At 40.3% G+C, this 22,769-nt stretch overlaps 1 protein-coding gene and 1 long non-coding RNA gene across 5 annotated transcripts in view; both read right to left on the bottom strand.

Moving 5' to 3' along the window:
* Positions 1-494, bottom strand: part of LOC146992511 (mechanosensitive cation channel TMEM63B-like) — a 38,510-nt gene extending 38,016 nt beyond the window's left edge. The window contains exon 1 of one of the 4 annotated variants that reach the window (XM_085787199.1): positions 139-494. The gene's annotated coding sequence lies outside the window, so the exon portion shown is untranslated. The remainder of the gene's footprint in view (positions 1-138) is intronic. The other 3 variants (XM_085787228.1, XM_085787220.1, XM_085787237.1) reach the window with 3 other exon arrangements.
* Positions 1-13,012, bottom strand: part of LOC146992510 (uncharacterized) — a 74,956-nt gene extending 61,944 nt beyond the window's left edge. Inside the window, exons 1-2 of the long non-coding RNA XR_015036607.1 lie at positions 12,916-13,012; positions 12,613-12,627 (exon numbers count right to left, since the gene is read on the bottom strand). This is a non-coding gene — a long non-coding RNA (uncharacterized LOC146992510). The remainder of the gene's footprint in view (positions 1-12,612; positions 12,628-12,915) is intronic.
* Between the last annotated feature and the right edge of the window lie 9,757 nt (positions 13,013-22,769).

Here is a 22,769-nt window from a genome sequence, read left to right as displayed (position 1 = left end):
GCCGCGAGGCCGCGGAGCTGCAGCAGCGGCCTCGCGCCTCGCGCCGCGGCTCAGCCCGCTCAGCTCACACAAAGCCGCCTTATAATAACCCGGAGAATAAAGCCCGAATAAATAAACCACTTAGAATAAAGCCGGTACCTGAGCATCCGAAGCAGTCCCCCCTTCCTCCTCCTCCTCCTCCTCCTCCTCCTCCTCCTCAGCCGCAGAACAACAGACCAGCACCGTTAGATCCTCACACAGCCGCCGCCGCCCCGGCCGCGTCCTGCCGCAGCGCCGCCATCCCAACAACAAGCCTCCTCCGCCGGGCCGCAGAGCTCCAGAGCCGCGGGGTGGGGGGTCAGGGTGGAGGGGGGGGGTCCGGTCTTGTTCCTCCGCCGCCGCTGAGTCGCTGCGGCCGCTGCTGCTCCGCCGGGTGTCGGTGTTAAAATGGAGGCGGTCGCTCCGGGAATAGACACAGAGCCACAGAGCCGAGCTGCCGCTGCCGCTGCTGGGGGGTGGGGAGGGAGGGAGGAGGGGTGGAGAGGGGTGGGGGGGTGGGGGGACGGTGCACGGAGCCGCCGGCAGGGGGCGGCAACAGAACACTTTCACAATAAGAGTTCCCCCAATGAATAACAGAAGGTTCATAATAAGGCTATAATCAATCAATCAATCAATCAATCAATCAATCAATCAATCAATCAATCAATCAATCAATCAATCAATCAGGCTTTATTTGTATATCACTTTTCATGCCCATGGCAGCTCAAAGTGCTTCACAAGTTAAAAACAAGCAATATAGGGAACACATATTAGGGGACATAGGGAACACATGTTAGGGAGACATTCGCAAACACATACATTCACACAATAATTTTAGAACATTGGATTTTATCGGGGAAACGCTATCTTACACTCAATCATATGCAGTAATAACAATAATGATGATGATATTCGTTGTATACATTTATATATCATTAATAACAACAATAATAATACCTATAACAATAAAGAATAAAATGGGTAATTTAAAAACATTTTTTGATAACATTGATAAGTAATTGACAAACTTAGCCTACAATAATAAGCACTTATTGATTGACTGTATTTGTCTATGACTGATACAGTCAACATTAAATCATTAGTAGAGTAGAGTAGAGTAGAGTAGAGAATACTTTATTCATCCTTAGGAGGGAAATTCAAATTAGTCCAGTAGCTCACACGACAGTGACACAAAAAATAAAGAAAGGTGGAGCAGGACCGCCAGGTGGAGCAGGGCCACCGGGTGGAGCAGGGCCACCAGATGGAGCAGGACCTCTGGATGGAGCAGGACCTCTGGATGCAGCAGGACCACCAGGTGGAGCAGGACCTTTGGGTGCAGCAGGAACCGCCAGGTGGAGCAGGACCTCTGGATGGAGCAGGACCACCGGATGGAGTAGGACCTCTGGATGGAGTAGGACCTCTGGATGAAGCAGGACCTCTGGATGAAGCAGGACCACTGGATGGAGCAGGACCTCTGGATGGAGCAGGACCACTGGATGGAGCAGGACCACCGGATGGAGTAGGACCTCTGGATGGAGCAGGACCACTGGATGGAGCAGGACCACCAGGTGGAGCAGGACCACTGGATGGAGCAGGACCACCGGATGGAGCAGGACCTCTGGATGGAGCAGGACCACCAGGTGGAGCAGGACCTCTGGATGGAGCAGGACCTCTGGATGGAGCAGGACCACCAGATGGAGCAGGACCTCTGGATGGAGCAGGACCACCGGATGGAGCAGGACCTCTGAATGGAGCAGGACCGCCGGATGTAGCAGGACCGCTGGATGGAGCAGGACCACCGGATGGAACAGGACCGCCGGATGTAGCAGGACCACCGGATGGAGCAGGACCACCGGATGGAGCAGGACCTCTGGATGGAGCAGGACCGCTTGATGGAGCAGGACCACCGGATGGAGCAGGGCCTCTGGATGTAGCAGGACCACCGGATGGAGCAGGGCCGCCAGGTGGAGCAGGACCTCTGGATGGAGCAGGACCACCGGATGGAGCAGGGCCTCTGGATGGAGCAGGACCTCTGGATGGAGCAGGACCGCCGGATGTAGCAGGACCACCAGATGGAGCAGGGCCGCCAGGTGGAGCAGGACCTCTGGATGGAGCAGGACCACCGGATGGAGCAGGACCGCCAGGTGGAGCAGGAACCACCAGATGTAGCAGGACCTCTGGATGGAGCAGGACCACCGAATGGAGCAGGACCGCCTAATGGAGCAGGACCGCCAGGTGGAGCAGGACCGCCGAATGGAGCAGGACCTCTGGATGGAGCAGGACCTCTGGATGGAGCAGGGCCACCAAATGGAGCAGGACCGCCAGGTGGAGCAGGACCTCTGGGTGGAGCAGGACCTCTGGATGGAGCAGGACCACCAGATGGAGCAGGAACCGCCAGGTGGAGCAGGACCGCCGGATGGAGCAGGACTGCCAGGTGGAGCAGGAACCGCCAGATGGAGCAGGACCACCAGATGGGGCAGGACCGCCGAATGGATGCACGAGACACAACACTCTGACATAAAGTCACATGTTGGACATTTCACAACGCTGCCATTCAAAATGATGAATTATGCGATTTTCTTTTTCAGTTTACTGTGTTATGAGCATATGTTCGTTCACTCCAATGCAAATATCTGTTGTGCATATGTTGCACTTCACTTGTTTGGTGAAATAAAATAAATAAATGTTTCAACAGCATGTGTGTGTATCTGTAAATGTTTCTTTGCATGTGAACAATCTGTAGAATTCTCTACAGTTTGAAGTATTTCAGTTTTATAACAAAGCTAAACATGAGAGTGTTTTTCATTCTGCCCAACAGTGTGTAGTTAGTTAGACAACAATCTGGTCATATGAGTGACGTGTGAGCTGTTTGGTGCAAAGTGTTTTGCAGTTTGGGTGGGATGTGTGGTTTTGTGAATTGTGTTCAGTATTTTTGATAAAACCAGGCTAGTTTGCAATATTGTGCTTTAGCAATTGGAAAGAAGAATAAAAGCCTTTTAATTTCACATGTTTTTATTTGGATTTTTCAGACAGGTATATACACATGTTGATCACAAAGTAGACAGCAGGTCCCTATTTTAACAAACAAAAAGTGCAGGGTTTAACAGGTACAATTAACAATCCTGCACATAACAACACCCCCACCCCCCACACACACAGTACTAAGACCATTTTAAGGCACAGTTCTAAAGATTAGCTTATGGTGTAGTCAGGCTGCGAATGCTTATGTCAAGGGCCAAAACTGAGCACATTTCAAGTTCATGTTGTTTGGGTGTTATGAAAATATGATAAAAAAGGATCCCGTGTTTTATAGAACTTTTTCTCTGAGCCGCCAATAGAAAAGCACAGCATCTCCAACTGGAGACAGGTCATTATGTCTTGAAGCCATTGGCTCAGCGTGGGTGGGGCAGCGTCCTTCCATCTAAGCAAAATTGTGCGTCTGGCCAGAAGTAAGGCAAAAGCGACCATATGTTGCTCACTAAGTGTCAAATGAGGGCCATGCCAAATAGAGCTAGAGTGGGGCAAGGGGCGAAATCCCTGCCCAAAATTTTAGATAAGGTATTGAAAACATTGTTCCACAATATCTGTATTTTGGGGCACAGCCAATACATGTGGAAGAGGGTAGGCTACCGTCGTTGGTTTTGCTTTTGTCACAGATTGGACTTAAGCTAGAGTAAAAACTAGACAGCTTAGTCTTAGACATGTGAGCATGGTGGACAATTTGGAACTGAAGCAAACAATGTCTTGCACAGAGTGAGGTTTTGTGTATTGCCCGTGATATAGAGTCCCACTGGTCATCAGACAAGGGTCCCAGATCCTGTTCCCAGGCTGATCTAATCCTATCCAGGGACGGGCACGATAAAAGCCTTTTAAAAATGTAATTCTGTTGTTAAGAGATGATACAGAACACAAACACAAAATAAGAAGCTTCTGCAATATTATCTCTCTGGATTTACAGTCATGAATCTTGTTTGCACCTCAACACTAAAAAGACTGGATGTATGTTTCTCTCATCAGTCAGCAGAGGGCGATCAACCATCTCTGTAGAGATCAATGGATAGAGCCTTGATGTAGTGGAATAGTTTAAATATCTCAGAGTGGTCTTTGACACAAACTTATCACATGTAAAAAAAAAAATATATGTATATATATATATATATATATATACACATATATATATATATATATATACATATATATATATATATATATATACATATATATGTATATATATATATATATATATATATATATATATACATACATATATACATATATATATATTAGGGCTGTCAGAGTTAACGCGTTAATCGCGATGAGATTAATTAAAACAATTAACGCGATTAAATTTTTTAATCGCGGTTAATCGCGGCCCATTTTGTCCTCTGTCTGCTGGACTGGAGGACTGGAGTGTGGGACCTCCAGTCCAGTAGGTGGCGGTAAGCCACCTTCAAGTTGGTTGCTACACAAATATACACAGTCTAACATATATCCACAGCTCCATCCATTGATTTTTTGACGGCTTTGTTGTAAACAAATGCACATGGCCATGTATTGATTTTTTTGACGGCATCGGTTGTCAACAAATGCACATGGCCAGGCAGAGACGTAGCAAAGTAAAGGGCAATTTCCACTGGATGCAATTCGTTTCAATTCTGTGTGAGTTTCATGCATCATGTGTTATGATTAGGTAGGCCTACTAGGTCTGGTCTAAAAGTTGTTTGTCTAGAGATTATAACACTTTGGAGTGTTGAAAGTCCAAAGTGCCATATATAATATTTTTAATAGAGATTAATCGCGAGTTAACTATGGAAAAAATGCGATTAATCGCGATTAAAAAAATTAATCGTTTGACAGCCCTAATATATATATATATATATATATATATATCATTACATTTAACTTTAGTTTATAGGCATGCTATGATGTCTTCACACATGTATATATGTATGTATATATATATATATATATATATATATATATATATACATATATATGTATATATATATATATATATATATGTATATATATATATATCATTACATTTAACTTTAGTTTATAGGCATGCCATGATGTCTTCACACAAATTATTATTTTATAACTTGGACACACACACAACAGAAAGTATCAGGTCTCTCTTCAATTTCATTATTGTAGCCTAATGTTTAAAAAGTTTTACATTACTGACTGGACAGTTTTCAGACAGAAAAGAAAACGGTTTGCCCCCCCTTTGGAAACTATCACAGTGTGTAAATAGTAAATACCTTGTCTGATACCTTGGTCAAAGTTCTCTGAGAGCTCAAGTCTCCGGGGTTTCCCATTCTTCTGCAGGCTGCTGCTTTGTTTCATTTGTTCACTCTGAAACTGTAGAAAACTAAAATAATACACTGATATTGATTAAAATACTGAAAACAAGTGTTTCATGTTTAACTTTATGTCTTTTGGAGATCATTTCACATGAATATAGAAACCCTGTGGATGGTCTCTGCTCCATCATCAGACCCACTCCAACACTGAGATGAGTTCAGCTCCACCTTAATGTTACGTAACTGAACTCTGTTTACAGCGTTGGCATCTGGACACTGGTTTAGTGAAGTGTTACCGATAAACTCTGTATGTCAAACATTGTTGTGTTGTGTTACCTTTTCTCTACACTTGTTAATAAATGTTAACTCTCACTCCACAAAATAAAGTTTTGCTAAAACAATGAGGCCAAGTTTGGTTAAAACACATTTATTTCATGTGTGTTCAGTGTATTACCTGTACATACTACGATGAAGCCATGCTGTTCCTATTATAATGTTGCATATTTACTTGACCACAGGTAGATGATGGGATGTTTCATTTCTTTCTTTATACACACACACACACACACACACACACACACACACACACATATATATATATATTATTTTTATTTATTTATTTTTGGGGGCTTTTTGGCTTTTTCCAGAGAAGTTAACAGCTCAACATAAAGGGACTGTGCACGAAAAACACACACAAAAATAGACACGGTAAAAAGAAGAAAAACAACAAGAAACAAACAAAAAACAGACAAAGATTTACATTTTGCAGTTGCATAAAAAGAAAAAGATGTGGCAGATGGATACATGATATGACGGAGTCGAGGTCCATTACATCTGGGATGCATTAAGGAAAGAGGGGAATTAAAGCCAATTTCTAATGTAGTCCATGAATGGCAATGCCATTTTTCTGTTGTCGAGGTCTGGGATGTTTCACTTCTAACCCAGCTTGTAGCTGAAACATCATGAATCAGTGTTTCTCCACGGCACATTTTAGTTATTTAGTTGTTTTTAAAACTCAAATCTCCTCCAACTAAAAATGTCACAGTCAGAAGCCGACTGATGCTGGAGTTATTTTATACAGATTGTATTTTATTTTTTATTATGTTTTGCTTCAGATTGCATTCACCACGTATGGATTAAAGGGCCTTTAAAAAAAATAAAAAATACATGTTGGATAGTGAGTCATTAAAGGAATAGTTCATCCAAAATTGAAATTTGTCGACTAAGGGCTGGGAGAAGTTTCAGAGTCCTCCGTGCCTTCTCTGAGTTACAGCAGGGCTCCGTGCAGCACTGCATGTCCATATGACGGTTGTGAATGGATACCACTTTTCTTCGTCCAAAAAGACACACCAAAAAACATCCAAATACCTCCATAGTGCTCGTCTGTAATGTCCCTCTTGTATTGAAGCCCCGACATGAGAAATTGTTCCGAAAAAAATTAAATAAGTCTATATTTTATGCTTGTTTGTACTTCTAATTATTACATTGTCAATTTTAATTTGAACCGGGACATCAGTTTTGTGTTTACCAAATAACATAATCTTTGTTTTATCCAAATTTAGAAATAGTTTGTTCAAAGTGAACCAATTTTTTTTCATTTTTTTTTTATTTAACCTTTATTTAACCAGGAATAATCCCATTGAGATTTAGAATCTCTTTTGCAAGGGGGTCCTTTCAATTTGTTAATTTCATATGTAGTTGTTTCCAGGAGTTGCTGTAAGTTTTCACCGGAGCAAAGAGTACAAATTTCATCACATTTGATATCAGACAAATATCATTAATATACAATATAAATAAGATGGGGCCTAATACCGATCCTTGAGGTACACCACATATTATATCTCTACAGATTGAAACATGATTATCTATTTGGACAAATTGCTGTCTCTCATTCAGCCATCCTAGGGCAATACCCCTGATACCGTAACAAAATGCTTTTTTAAGATCAATAAATATACCGACTACAAATTTCCTTTTATCAATACAGTTTGTTATTTCTTCAACCAAGTCTATCAACGCCAGAGCAGTTGATCTCTTTTTCCTAAATCCATATTGGCAGTCTGAAAATAAATTATATTTCTCGATAACTACATTCAACCTATTAACAAAAAGCTTTTCTATAATTTTTGAAAACTGTGAAAGGAGTGAAATGGGCCTGTAATTTGTAAAAAGATGTTTGTCGCCTGTTTTGAATAACGGGATTACCTTTGCAGTTTTCATTTTACTTGGGAAAATTCCTGTTTGGAAGGACAAATTACACATATATGTGAATGGTTTAATCATTCCAGCCATGACCTTTTCGATTATTGTCATGTCAAAATCATTAAAATCTGTGGATGTCTTGTTATGACAATTATTTAGTATGCTAATTATTTCATTTTCATCTGTTTGTTTGAGAAACATTGTGTGTGGATTTTGCTCCACTAATTCCCCTGGTGACCCGGAATTTTCCATTCCACTCTCGATGATTTTTTCAGAGAGCTGGGGCCCAACTCCCACAAAATATTTGTTAAAACCTTCCACCACTTCCTCCATATTTGTAATTGATTTATTATTTTCCATAAAGTAATCTGGATTTAATCTGGTTTTAAATTTAAATTTAAGTTTAAGTTTAAGTTTAAGTTTAAGTTTAAGTTTGACCCAATCCATGATCCAGAATCCGATCAGATTACTGTTGTTGAACAACTGGGCCCAGATTTATTCCCACAGTCCTACTGGATATTTACTGTAAAAAACATTCTTTAACACAACTACTGTCCAACAAAAGCAGAGTGTACATACTGTATTTTTGATGGAGGGGCCAGGAAAGGCAACAACAACAGGAGCAGAGCCAACATTCATCTATCCGACCCAGCCTCCATGGAGCCTTCATGGAGAAAAAACACAATTAGAAACACATTTCAGAATGAATTACCTCTTGATGGCTGAGCGTGTTATTTATCTAAAAACAAAGAAGACTTTCTGCTTGAAGACCAGAGGACCAGATGTTCCGACCACAAGGAAGTGGCCGATGCCTCGCAGGCCGCGAAGAAACCAGCTGATGACAACTCTCAAAGGAATGTCAAGTCGAAAGCAACTGGACTTGGAAGACGTTTCACCTTTGAGATAGGCCTACTATGACCTGGACAAATGAGAATATGCACAGTCCCCCAGCTGATGACAACAAGCTGGACCACAACTTTTTAAAGGAGTCATCACCTGTTTTTTTACATATCCAATCCCCCTTAAATTGCTTTGAATCAATTCTTAAAACCTATAGGAAACATTAAAAATAAAAAAAAATCAAACATAGAGCTTGTTCTGACACTTTTTCATATGGCAACTTTCTCTCGTTAGAGTAAGCGCGAGGTTTTGACTGGTCCGGATGTTCATTGTATTAATATGTAATGAGGCGCGCATTGATTGGACACAGGGAGGACAGAGCCGGAATGGTGGCTGGCCCAGTGGGTTACATGCAGGCTGTATTGGAAACCGCATACTATGCTGCTCTGTCATGTACCGTAACCATGTTATATAACTTCATAAAATAAAACAAAATTTAATCGGTTCATTGTAAAACATGTATTTATTGATGCAAATGTGGTGATTTCTGTACGTAGGCTACAGAGCCCCGGTGCAAAGCTGCTGCTGCTCTGTGTGAAGCTTCACTTTTCATTCAAACAAACTAATACGACTGCCACAATTGTTAGATTTCATCAATGAGACCAACATTTATCTCCTAAAAAGAATTTAACCAGTCGGCGGTAAACCTCTACAAACCTGCGGGTAAGTTAAAGGGACAACGAGGAGTTTTGGAAAAGCGAAGTGTTTTCACACTACATTTATGAGCCTCCGCACCGTGAAATTCTTTGACCGGCGCAAGACAGACTCATGTTTTCATTCATCAAGAATTAAAGTCAGAGGTTCAAAGAGGATCACATACCACCGTAGTTCCGACCATAAACGGCGCCTCGACTCGCCACGAAACCGAAAGTAAGGAAACGCTGGTCGGCTCGCCCAGCATTTCCACCATTAATTAAAATAGCAAAATAACGATAGAGACAAAACGATATATTTATCGAAAATGGAGCCATTAACAAGTGGTAACATAGATTCATCCACATTAACGTGAGACTTTTTTATAACCAAATAGAAACTCCTCGTTGTCCCTTTAATTAACGATCGTTTCCTCCCCCGGCATGACGACATAGTTCGGCCGGCTAAACGAGTCACTCTCCGCTCCTCTGGTGCTCGCTGCAGCTCGCTGGAGCTGCACTTCTCCCAACGTCGGAGCAAACTTCTAAACAGCCGTCATTTGGATAAACTAACCGCATATTGGGGATCTAAACCCTTACTTTCTCGCATGAAAAATTATTAAAACTTAAAGGGACAACGAGGAGTTTCTATTTGGTTATAAAAAAGTCTCATATTAATGTGGATGAATCTACGTTACCACTTGTTAATGGGCCCATTTTCGATAATATATTGTTTTGTCTCTATGGTTATTTTGTTATTATTAGTGGTGGTGGAAATGCTGGGCGAGCCGACCAGCGTTTCTTTACTTTCGGTTTCGTGGCGAGTCATGAGAATAACGCCGCCGAATCTCCGTTTATGGTGGGAACTACGACGGTATGTGATCGTCTTTGAACCTCTGACTTTAATTCTTGATGAATGAAAACATGAGTCTGTCTTGCGCCGGTCAAAGAATTTCACGGTGCGGAGGCTCATAAATGTAGTGTGGAAACACTTCGCTTTTCCAAAACTCCTCGTTGTCCCTTTAATAAAGTGACGAAATAACAGCGCTACAGTGGGAAATAAAACAATAAGTAATGGCGGCGCGGCGGAAGTCGGGGCGGTGGAAGAGAGGTGTGTTTATGAAAGCAGGCTCCTATGTTGACGTCAATAGGAGCAGAGTCAAAATCTGGTAATTTTGTGGTGTGCAGCCTCATGAGCTACTCTGGCTTAAACAAAGAGCCCAAACCAAAAAAAAACTCAAACACTTTCAAACCCTCAGGCAAGTTTCCACTGAGGTCCAACACCAGTATACATGTTTTGGGAAGGAAGGAAAAATGTGATTTCCAGGCGATGACTCCTTTAAAAGAAGCAGCTGTGTTTGTTGTGAGTTACATTTCTAAGATTTCTGTTTTATCTGGTTCAGTTCCTAAAGTTTGGTAACTCTCTCTTTACATGAGGGCAGAGGAACAGCCGAGCTCCATCACCATGTCCAACTGGAAATAGTTTTGTGGAGCTGCACTCTGTCCAAACACAGAGCAGCTGCTTATCAGATTCAGAGTCAGAGTCAGAGAGCGGGAAGCAAAACTAGTAACAACTCCATGGCAACACACAGTTCACATCATCCATGGCAAATTATTCACAGGTGGTTTTGCAGTTGTGCGTTCAGCAGCCTGATGGCAGACTGGATAACAGAGGTTGTTGCGTAACGGTTTGTTTTCTGCGCCGGCATCAAATGGCCGGCCTGAAGGAACGATCAGGGTGAGGGGACAGTCTGCTTTCTGGACAACCCAAAGGGAACCGAGGTCCTTAAAGGGATAGTTCACCCAAAATTGAAGTTTCAGAGTCCTCCGTGCCTTCTCTGAGTTACAGCGGGGCTCCGTGCAGCACTGCATGTCCATATGACAGTTGAGAACGGAGCTCACTTATCTACGTCCAAAAAGACACACCAAAAAACATCCAAATACCTCCATAGTGCTTGTAATGTCCGTCTTGTATTGAAGCCCCGACATGAGAAATTGTTCAGAAAAAAATTAAATAAGTCTATGTTTTAAGCTTGTCGGAGGTCCGCGGGTGTGCCACAGTCACAAGGGACCAGTAAGGTGAAGTGACAGGTTGTCGGTAGCGGTGCCGGAAGTAAACTCACTCACCCATAAAAGACATGCTAACCAATTTGGGTTCGATCCTCACTCAGGGCAGGTCCAAACCTAACAACATCGGTCACATTTGTAGTGGAAGCTCCCAGTGTTGCTCTGCCGGAATCTCGCGCAAGATTTGGACGGACCAGGAAGAGCAGTGCTGGGAGCTTCCGCTACAAACAAACTTAAAGGAACAACGAGGAGTTTTGGAAAAGCAAAGTGTTTCCACACTACATTTATTAGCCTCCGCGCACCATATAATTCTTTGACCGGCGCAAGACAGACTCATGTTTTCATTCATCAAGAATTAAAGTCAGAGGTTGGAAGACGGTGATTCGGCGGCGTTATTCTCATGACTCGCCACGAAACCGAAAGTAAAGAAACGCTGGTCGGCTCGCCCAGCATTTCCACCACCACTAATAATAACAAAATAACCATAGAGACAAAACGATATATTTATCGAAATTGGGCCCATTAACAAGTGGTAACGTAGATTCATCCACATTAACGTGAGACTTTTTTATAACTAGAAACTGCTCGTTGTCCCTTTAAAACATAGACTTATTTAATTTTTGCATTTTTTTTTGAAGATTTTGCACTGGTTGGGTTTAGGCAATGAAGAAAGGAGTTGGTTACGTTTAGTAAAAAGACCAAGTGGAGGCTAGACAGGCAGACTAGTACCTGTCACATTACAGAATGGTGAGACGTTCGCATGTCGGAATAGCGGTATGTCGGAATGGTGGTATATCTAAATGGTGGGATGTCGGAATGAAAGCATGTAACCGTCTTTTATGGGTGAGTGAGTTTAACTTTAGTATATATATATATATAGTATATATTTGTACGTCTGTACTATTTGAACCTCTTCACCGTGAGTGGTGTTCGGTTTGGGGTCGACACTGGATTTCCTGAGATCTATGAAAATTTGTCCTGAGATGGTTTTATGTGGAGCTTTCAGACTTTTTAGAGACAAAGAGGAAAAATGTTGACAACAATAAACAAATCATCTCCAATGACAACGTACAACTAGAGTCTCAGGATATAAACATCTCAGAATTTGTGAATTTGATTGTGTTGATTGTCCTGATTTCTTCCTTTTTTTCCCCCACATAAGTCACTTCAATGTTTAAGATTATCAAACAAATTGTAGTAAGTAAGTAAGTAAAAAAATTTTAAAAATGTAGTTTTCAAATGATGATTTAATTGACCCTTCGCCAACTCCTCCCACAAACGGCTATTGTCCAATCCTACGTTAGCAACCGTAACTATAGGCCTGGCAAGCTTTCCGCAGTGAGTCATTACGTTTGCTTTTGTGGACACATTTTGAGACTAGGACGAAAAACATTTGTTTGTAGAGAAGGATGTTGCTGCTGCTGCTACGACTTTAGCAAGTGTAGAAATATGGGGATAACCATACACATCTGAAATGACAGCTGTACTTTTAGGGCTTTTACCTGGACTTTTAGGGCTTTTACCTGGGCTTTTAGGGCTTTTACCTGGGCTTTTAGGGCTTTTACCTGGGCTTTTAGGGCTTTTACCTGGGCTTTTACCTGGGCTTTTAGGGCTTTTACCTGGGCTGTTAGGGCTTTTACCTGGGCTTTTACCTGGGCTGTTAGGGCTTTTACCTGGGCTTTTAGGGCTTTTACCTGGGCTTTTACCTGGGCTGTTAGGGCTTTTACCTGGGCTTTTAGGGCTTTTACCTGGGCTTTTACCTGGGCTTTTAGGGCTTTTAGGGCTTTGACCTGGGCTTTTAGGCGAGGGATCCTCCAGACAGGGACTGCTTTCACTGACTGATACAGCGGTGGGAGAAAAAAAACAGCAGCCAAAGCTGTATGTGGTTCACAATCGCCCTAAAACTTGCAGTTTGACAACGTTTCATGACCAGTGAGATGAGCTAAGTCTTGGTGGGTTGATAGACGGTAAAATGAGCAGCCCTTACTGCTGCTCTGTACATTGTCCAGTCGTGTTGTTGAACAGATGTTTTATCCTCCTGCGCGAGTCACGTCACTGAAAACTCTGAATGATCTTTGTGACTTCTTCTCTCTATTATCTCAGAACAGTTTATCCAGACATTTTATGCTATTTCCTTTGAAATCGATACCAAATACTGCCAGGAGCATGGCTGGGAGTGAAAGCTTGCCCGGCGTAGCAACAGTAACCAAGGGGGCGGGGCTTACGCGAAGGGTCAATTTATTAGGGGAATGCAGCTCCAGGTCTCCCTTCTTGAAGACTGAGATGGACTGAGATGTTTTCAGGCTCTCGTCAGACCTGCCGTCCCCTGGTTATCATGAACTCACTGTGATAAAACACATTTTTGTTGCTCAGTGTCACTGTCCACACCCAGACCTGATCACTGCCAGACCTTTTAAACCAATAGAAGCCAGGGGCGGATCTAGGTTTATGGGCGATCCGAGGCTTAGCCCAAAGGGAGGAAAGACAAAGATCTGCCTTTATTTTTTCTGTGATATAGGCCTACTGGAAATTTCAACATATCAACTTTAGGTAGACAAAAGCGTTGTCCTGACCTGAAGGATCCACAAACAGGTGTTACATCATAAAAAAATAAAATATAAAACAAAAAAAGTGTTAAAACTGACCATAAGCTATTCAAATAAAAATGATATGGCAGTGCATGTAATCCTGATTGACATCAGCCTCCCTATACCCACAGCATTACGCTTTAAAAAAAAGAAAATAATCTGAATTTAAACTCAATTTGTCTGACTTACATTTTACACTACTCACAAAAAGTTAGGGATATTTGATAAGAATATCCCTATAAAAAGTTCATGCTACAGTGATACTCTATCATGAGGCCTTTTAAGTAGAAGGATGCAATGGTCATATCTGTGTTCCTCCAACATTCAACCTGAGCCAGGTGAGAAGAGAAGAACCGGTTCTGTCACGCCGCCCAGAGCGATATCGCTCTGACGCTGCCTAGCTGTTACCATGGCGACGGGCGGGTGTCAGGTTCAGTTAATCCCTTTGATTACAAGTTATCCTGAGTGGGTTCAAGTGGGTTCACACGCTCGGAGACGATCGATCATCTGGATCAATACTCAGCTCATCACATGGTTTCTATCTATCTGTCTGTTGGTTTGTTTGTTTATCTCAATCAATCAGACTTTATTCATAGAGCCACAAAGTGCTTTACATCATAACAGCAGATGAAACAAAGCAAAACTAAAACCCAAAGTCACACACACACACACACACACACACACACACACACACACACACACACACACACACACACACACACACACACACACACACACTTTCTGTCATTTACTGTACAGAGCTTGAATGAATGCAACTAGATTTTCTTTCTCCTGTCTCCTGTCCTGCAGTAGTTCTGTCTGTCCCTGCATCGCCACAGCAACGTAGAATGTTTAGGCAGTTTACATCCCATAAACCAGACACTAGCCTACTTCTTTCCTACAAAAAAATTAATAACTTTTTTTTACATATATATAATTTTTACAACTTTTTTCTAGAATTGTTTTTGAGATTTTTTTTTCTTTTGGAATCTTACCACTTCTTTCCTAAAAAAAAATATCATTGTTTTTGAGATTATTTATTTTTTAGAAATCTTACCACTTCTTTCCTACAAAAAAATTGTAAACTTTTTTTTTTTTTTTTTGAATTTTTACCATTTTTTTCTAGAAATGTTTAAATGTTTTTGGATTTTGTACCACTCTTTTTTCCAGAAATTTCTCTACAATATTTTCACAAATTCACGCCATTGGCCCTAATTTGAATGTACATTGACTAAAAATGTCATTTTCAGTCTCAGAACAAATATCTGTGTATTTCTGGTGTTTCCATGGTCCGTGGTCTAATTTATGTCAATTTAGGGTCCTTGATGTAAAAAAGGTTTGAGAACCACCACTGGTTTAGGCTGTTTACATCCCATAAACCAGACAACGTCAGATGTCTTCAAACAGACACAGAGGGGTTTGTTCTCTTCTAGAAAGACGACATGTTGGTAAACGGAGCTGGAAGACAAAGTCTCAGGAAGTCTCGTGGAAACTCACAAAGTCTCATGAGAGTCAAGTAAGGGATAATGCCCGACGAGGTGTCCATTATCAGAAATTAATGGACGACGCGGAGGCGTGAACCGTCCGACGCGAAGCATATATATAATATAATTATATATATATATAATATAATTATTATATATTATATATTATATATAATTATATATATATATAATTATTATATATAATTATTATATATAATTCTACAGCCAGAGCGATAGATATAACATCTATTGCTCTGCGTACAGCCAGTGACTCTGCCACAGCCTGGTAGTTGATCAGTGAAGGGAGGTGAGGTGACGGCTTAAATGTTACGTGACACAAAGTTTTTCAGAGGTCCAGTGCACTTCTTACCGCTGGTGTGTTTACAGACTCCAGTGCCGTGATGCGCTGAAAAAAAGTTGTTTTGGTCCGAGTGTCCGTTGCCGTGGTTACCAACAAGCGTTTGAGCCAGCGCAGTAATATTTAGAACGTAATCAGGCTATTTTACCGGAACATCTTTATAGGTGTCCATTATCACTTTTTAATGGACACCCCGCAGCCAATCAGAATCGAGGATTCACCCACACCATGGTATAATCTGAGGTTAATGTGTTTCTGGTCTGAAGCTCCAGTTTGTTTTATCGGCTCAGAGCAGAAACGTCTTCGTAGCGTCACAGTAAATCTAGACGTTGTTTATTCTGCCTGTAAACACAGTTTGTCCTCGACTCGACTCTACTGAGACTTTGTCTTCCAGCTCCGTTTACCAACATGTCGTCTTTCTAGAAGAGAACAAATCCCTCGGAGTCTGTTTGAAGACATCTGACGTTGTCTGGTTTATGGGATGTAAACAGCCTAAACCAGTGGTTCTCAAACCTTTTTACATCAAGGACCCTAAATTGACATAAATTAGACCACGGAAACACCAGAAATACACAAATATTTGTTCTGACACTGAACAACGTTACATTTTTAGTCAATGTACATTCAAATTAGGGCCAATGACGTGAATTTGTGAAAATATTGTAGAGAAATTTCTGGATAAAAGTGGTACAATTTCTCCAAAAACGTTTAAACATTTCTAGAAAAAAGAAGTAAAAATTCTAAAAAAAAAAAAAAAAAAAAAAGTTTACAATTTTTGTAGCAAAGTCGTAAGATTTCTAAAAAAAAAATCTCAAAAACAATTCTAGAAAAAAGTTGTAAAAATTCTAAAAAAAAAAAAAAGTTTAACATTTTTTTCAGGAAAGAAGTGGCAAGATACTAAAAAAGTACTAAAAAAGAAAAATCTCAAAAACAATTCTAGAAAAAAAGTGATAAAAATTCAAAAAATAAAAAGTTAAACTTTTTTTTAGGAAAGAAGTGATAAGATTTCTAAAAAAAAAAATCTCAAAAATAATTCTAGAAAAAAAGTGGTAAAAATTCTAAAAAAAAAAAAAAGGTTTAATATTTTTTTTAGGAAAGAAGTGGTAAGATTTCCAAAAAAAAAAATCTCAAAAACTGGGTCTCTTATTTCACGTAGCCTACATACCGGTAGACATCTTTGCAAAAAATGTTTCTATGTATTATGTGTTGTGGTTGTATTTTTTGCATTTTTTTGGCACAGCATTATGTGGGTGTCCATTAGATTTCTATACATGTTTTGTATTATTGTTGTTGCATTCATTGCCACTTGGATGGGGTTAATTATCCTGTTTATACTGATGTTGTCTTGGCTCGACTCCCTTTATTTGTGGATGGACACGCCCCCTCCAGTCCCACACACCTGTATCTACTTATCCCTCATCAGTGTTTTGTGTCACTACACCCTGAGGAAGACCTGTGTGAGGTCGAAACAAATTATATTCTTCTACATCAAGGCTATGAGTTGAGCGACTGCTTTTTTCTTCCTTCACTCCTTTACTGTCTGTGGCTCAACAGGGACGTGGACGGAGGACGGAGAGTCTGATGCATGAAGAGACCTGCAGCTGCACAACAGCTGGTATGTGAAGAATCCCTCAGGTGTGTGTGGGCGGAGCCTCACTGCTCTGTCATACAGTATACTACTATATACTCACAGTATATCTATACTACTCCTCCCTGCTGAAGACTAAGCTGAGAGAGGTCAGAGGTCATTCCTGTCTTCAGTCACCAGGGCCGTTGTATAGGGGAGAAAGGTGATGATAACTCTAGGGGCCCAGCGCCCAGTGGGGCCCATAAAAAACCCCAGTAGTCTAATCTTTGTATGACTGATTTATTCTGCGTAAGACCCTGACTAATACTCATAGTACACTGTAAAAACTCAACATCTTTCCAAGAATATTTGTCTTATTTCTTGTCCAAATGTCTCATTTCTAGTCAAAACTAATCTCTTTCCACTTAAAAATAAGACTCATCACCTAAAAATCAACTTGTTTTTAGATCATTTTCACTTAAATTCACAATAAATAGAAAAATCTGCCAGTGAAAGTAAGTTTTTTGTGCTTGTAATAAGGAAGAAAAACTTGCTCCACTATCAGATTTTTTCTACTTATTCCAAGTGAAAATCTGCTTGAAAGGAGTAAAAAGTGTCTAAAAACAAGCTACTTTTAATATGAGTCTTATTAGAATGAGATTTGTTTTGACTAGAAATGACATTTTGACTAGAAATAAGACAAATATTCTTACTAAGATACTTGAGTTTTTGCAGTGTAATGCTGCATTAGCATCAAAACAAAAAAGGCTAAATAAAAAACTATAATACACACATAGTCCAAGAAAAAAAAAGGAAAAGTTAGGGGGAGGGGCCCACTTTAGTATTCTTTAAGGGGGCCCAGAATTCCTAGCAACGGCCCTGTCAGTCACTACGGAGGCTCAGAGGGCTCAACCCACTGCACCGGTAAAACAGGATGAGAAAAACAACTTCTCAGCCACTCCTCCTTCTCTCTCTCTCTTCTCTTACTCTCTTTTTTTTCTTTCTTTTTTATTGTAAATTGATTGTGGTTGACAAAGATAATATGTGAGGGTGGTTACAGATGGAAATAGGGTCAGCAAAATGAAGTTACATAACATTACAGAGTGCAGGAGAAGATAAAAATAAATACATTTCAGGTTATAGGCAAACACAAAAAATTTCAAAATCATTTCAAAAACATGAAAACAAAGAAGATAAAACTAATACTAGAGTCTTTATGGCTTTCTTATTTTCAGACTTATGTTGATGTATTGACGATTTCCTTTTAGAGACAGTGAGTAGTACATAGTATGTGATTAGTGAATTTGCGGTAATTGATATGAGCTTTGGCTAAAAATAATATTAAATTAATGATATAATATTGGTCTAATTGGGAAGACGGGACTGAAAAGAAACCATCCATCCATCCATCCATTTTCATCCGCTTGATCCGGAGTCGGGTCGCGGGGGCAGCAGTCGGAGCAGGGATCCCCAGACTTCCCTCTCCCCGGACACTTCCTCCAGCTCTTCCGGGGGGACCCCAAGGCGTTCCCAGGCCAGCCGAGTGACTACGTCACTCGGCTGGCCTGGGTCTTCCTCGGGGCCTCCTCCCGGTGGGACATGCCCGGAACACCTCACGAGGGAGGCGTCCAGGGGGCATCCTATACAGGTGCCCGAGCCACCTCAGCTGGCTCCTCTCGATGTGGAGGAGCAGCGGCTCTACTCCGAGCTCCTCCCGGGTGACAGAGCTCCTCACCCTATCTCTAAGGGAGCGCCCCGCCACCCTGCGGAGGAAACTCATTTCGGCCGCTTGTATCCGGGATCCCGTTCTTTCGGTCATGACCCAGAGTTCATGACCATAGGTGAGGGTGGGAACGTAGATCGACCGGTAAATCGAGAGCTTTGCCTTTCGGCTCAGCTCCTTCTTCACCACGACGGACCGATACAATGACCGCATTACTGAAAAGAAACCATAGACTGTAAAAAATATGGACGTAGCATCCATGACGTCACCCATTGGTTTTGGGGAGTCGTTTTTGTGACTCCAACATGGCGGCCTGAACAGCGCCATGTTGGATTGGCCGGCTGAGAACCCGCCCACTGGCCTCTAAGCAGCTGTCCACGGAGCTGCTCGGACCTGTCACTCAACGTTTCCGCGCCCTGATTGGCCAGAGTTTTAACCTAATAACAGTAAAACGGTAGAGTTAAAAAGAAATTCACCCCCCTCAGAGTGTGAGTGGGGGTAGAAACTATCGATTGAGAAAAAAAAAAGTGCTGACACCAGGCTTTTAAAGCAGAAGTAAGTGATATATTTGTGTTAATATAAGTCTTAAATAGTTCTATCTTCCGACAGCAATCACTTCTATAGAGTGTTTGGTCTGAAACACGGGTCTGTCAGTCACTCTGCTCTGCTCTGAGCCCAGGAGAAAACTTTCCTCGTATCCTACAGTTTTTATCCAATGAGGAGAGAGAACGGCATAAAGGGGCAGTCCTCTCTGTGTGTGCAGCCAAGGAACGCCGTGAATGTGGCGACGTAGGGACGAGGACTGTTATGGTGCGTTCAAGGCAACTCGTAACTCGTGTTTTTCCGACCTGTGAAGTGGTACCAGTTCGATCTGGTACGAATTCACCGGTCCGAAGTTACGAGTGGCCGTTATAGTGACTTTCACCGGTAAAACAGGTCGGAAAAACACGAGTGGGTTGTCTGAAACGCTACAAAGTCGTAAGTTGTGACTTGAAGCTGTAATTTACGGTTTCAAAAACCTGCCTGGAACGCAGCATTAGCCAAAACGACCGGATCGCTTACTTCTGCTTTAACATGTTTATTGAGGATGTAAAGTCTGCGATTTTAAACAATTATTTATATACTATTTTTTAAAAATTCAGTAAAATTAATACTTTTATTCTGCACCCCTCTAGACATTCTGTGGATGCATTATTTTTTTTTTAAATGAATCCTTTTGATGAAAAAGTTGTAGCTATAACCTTTAAAACAACAAAAATACACATAGTTCATATTAAATGATGATGATGATAATAGTAATACATAAAATAAAGAAATGAAAAACAAAAATACACGTAGTTCATATTAAAGCAGAAGTAAGCGATCCGGTGGTTTTTGACACGAGTGAAGTGTCACACAAATTAAATGAACTGAGAGTTTAGAGAATTTCTGTTTCAACAAATGAGCCGAAACAGTGGAGAAAAACTGTAATGTTGATGTCAATAATTATGATGTAACCCTGACAACCAGCCACATTTAAAAAAAAACCCCACCTGACTATAGCTATTTGATATTATTTAGACTAATGCACATACCAGTTTTAATATCTGCATCCTGTCTTAAATAAATATCTTGTAAAGCTTACAGACAGAGGTCATAGCTCTTTAGCTATAGCTATATTTAGCTTCTTTATTTTCACAATCACAGTGACCAACATACGCAGACAGTTCCAGGAAGTTTGGCTTCTTAGATAAAATCATTAACAAATGAATCATATAAAACTGGGAGTTTAGTTTTTTTTAAATCATATTCAGTGTAGCCAAATAAAACATTTTTCCAGCATGAATTAAACTGGGGGTAACAATGAGTTCTCTTCTCTCTCTCTTCTCTCTCTCTCTTTTTCTTTTTTCAATTTCAATTTCAATTTCGACTGTGATATTGCCAAAGCATTGGGACAGCAGAGTTAAAACAAATACATAGACAGTTAATTAATTAATAACAATATAGAATAAATAGGTAAAAATGAAATAAATAAATATATATAAAAAAATAAGCTCTCTCTCTCTCACACACATATGCATACGTGTTGCAAGGTATGTTTGTGTGTAGGCCTACATGTGTGCACGTAATTATGTATTTGGATGTTTTTATTTATTTGAAGAATTAGTTTTTTAGAAAACAAACACAATAATAGGAATAAAGTTGTGTTTGAAAAATCAAAATCAAATCTCTCTCCCTCTCTCTCTCAAGTTCAAGTTCACCTTTATTTATATTATAGCACGTTTAAAAGACCTGTCATGGTCAGCCAAAGTGCTTTACAGTCTCTCAATTCAATTCAATTCAATTCAATTCAAACAGCTTTATTGGCATGAACAGAAATTTGTTGTTGCCAAAGCATTGAAATACAAAGACATTTCAATATAACAAATATACAATATGAAACATTTCAACACATACAGTATTAGACATTTCAATATTAGATAGTATATATATACAATATTACATATTTCAATATAACAAATAAACAATATTACATATACACAGGGCCGTTGTATAGGGGAGAAAGGTGATGATAATTCTAGGGGCCCAGCGCCCAGTCGGGCCCACAAAAAAACCCAGCTAATCTAATCTTTGTATGACTGATTTATTCTGCATAAGACCCTGACTAATACTCATAGTAATGCTGCATTAGCATCAAAACAAAGTAGGTTAAATAAAAAAAATGATAAACGTAGTCTAAGAAAAAAAGCGGAAAAGTCAGGGGCCCACTTTAGTATTCTTTCAGGGGGCCCAGAATTCCTAGCAACGGCCCTGCATATAGGGGAGACTGGGGACAGTTGCAACACTTTTTACATATTTCTCAGTTACTCAGAGACTATTTGGACTAGGCTCATCAAACTTTTATAGATTAAACATACATTTGTCAGCTAATTAGTCATACCATTTAAAGATGGTTACATATGACACATCAATCACAATATTCATTTGAATGGAAGAATCCAGACGTTGCAACTGACGCCAAACATGGGGACAGTTGCAACACGGATCAGGGACGGTTGCAACATATTAAACATACATTAAATTTCACTAATTAACTTTTGATTTTTGTCTCAATAAGCAAAGTATTCCTAAAATATACATTGTCTTACAATAATACTATAGTATTTTTTAGTTATTTAGTAATATTTATCAGAGAACAGTTGGAGTTTTATTTGCATAGAACATAGGCCTGGAGTCAATGTGCAGAGGTTAACAGTGGTAATAAAACTCAATAGCTCAGTGTGAGACAAGAAGAATGGAACTATTTGCAATACAAGAAACTTTTATAAACATGTACTCTACTTTTGGATGATTTATTTACTGTATGACATCAAATAAATGTACTTTTCTCTAATTTTCAAAGGAAAATATATGTGGCTACGTTTGTCCCATAGAATAAGATACAACTACAAATTGCATGTTTCATTATAGGAAGTTATCTGGAGAATTATTTTGAAATCTTAGTCTCTCGTGGTTTAATATAATTGACTGTTCTGTTCATCATGAAGAAAAAAAATAGATATATTGTGCCTATTTTAAGATAAAAAATGTTTCATTTTATACATTTGCATTTGCATAGTGCTTCCATATTCAAATGGCAGTTGTTGCAACCGTCCCCACCCTGTCAGCCATGACAAAACATCATGTACTAGCTAGACACAATGACACTGACACATCTAACCATGTCATTTGATAGTCAACAAAACAGTGATTCAAACTAGGTAGGTTTGGATTAATTCATACAAAAGGTCAGGACAGTTTGACAAAAATACAGCTCATGAAAAAAGCTACTTTCATACCCTTAAAACAACTTTGTCTCAGTACAAGCAGGAGCAGATGCTGAATATGTCTTTTCTATTATTGGTGGGTAGAGGGTCTAACTGTGAATGTGCAGTGTGAGTGTCA

Source organism: Trachurus japonicus, chromosome 1 (assembly GCF_045865225.1).
Source record: "Trachurus japonicus isolate A0001 chromosome 1, Traja_1.0".
NCBI lineage: Eukaryota > Metazoa > Chordata > Actinopteri > Carangiformes > Carangidae > Trachurus > Trachurus japonicus.
This window is presented reverse-complemented; position numbering and strand designations above follow the sequence as displayed.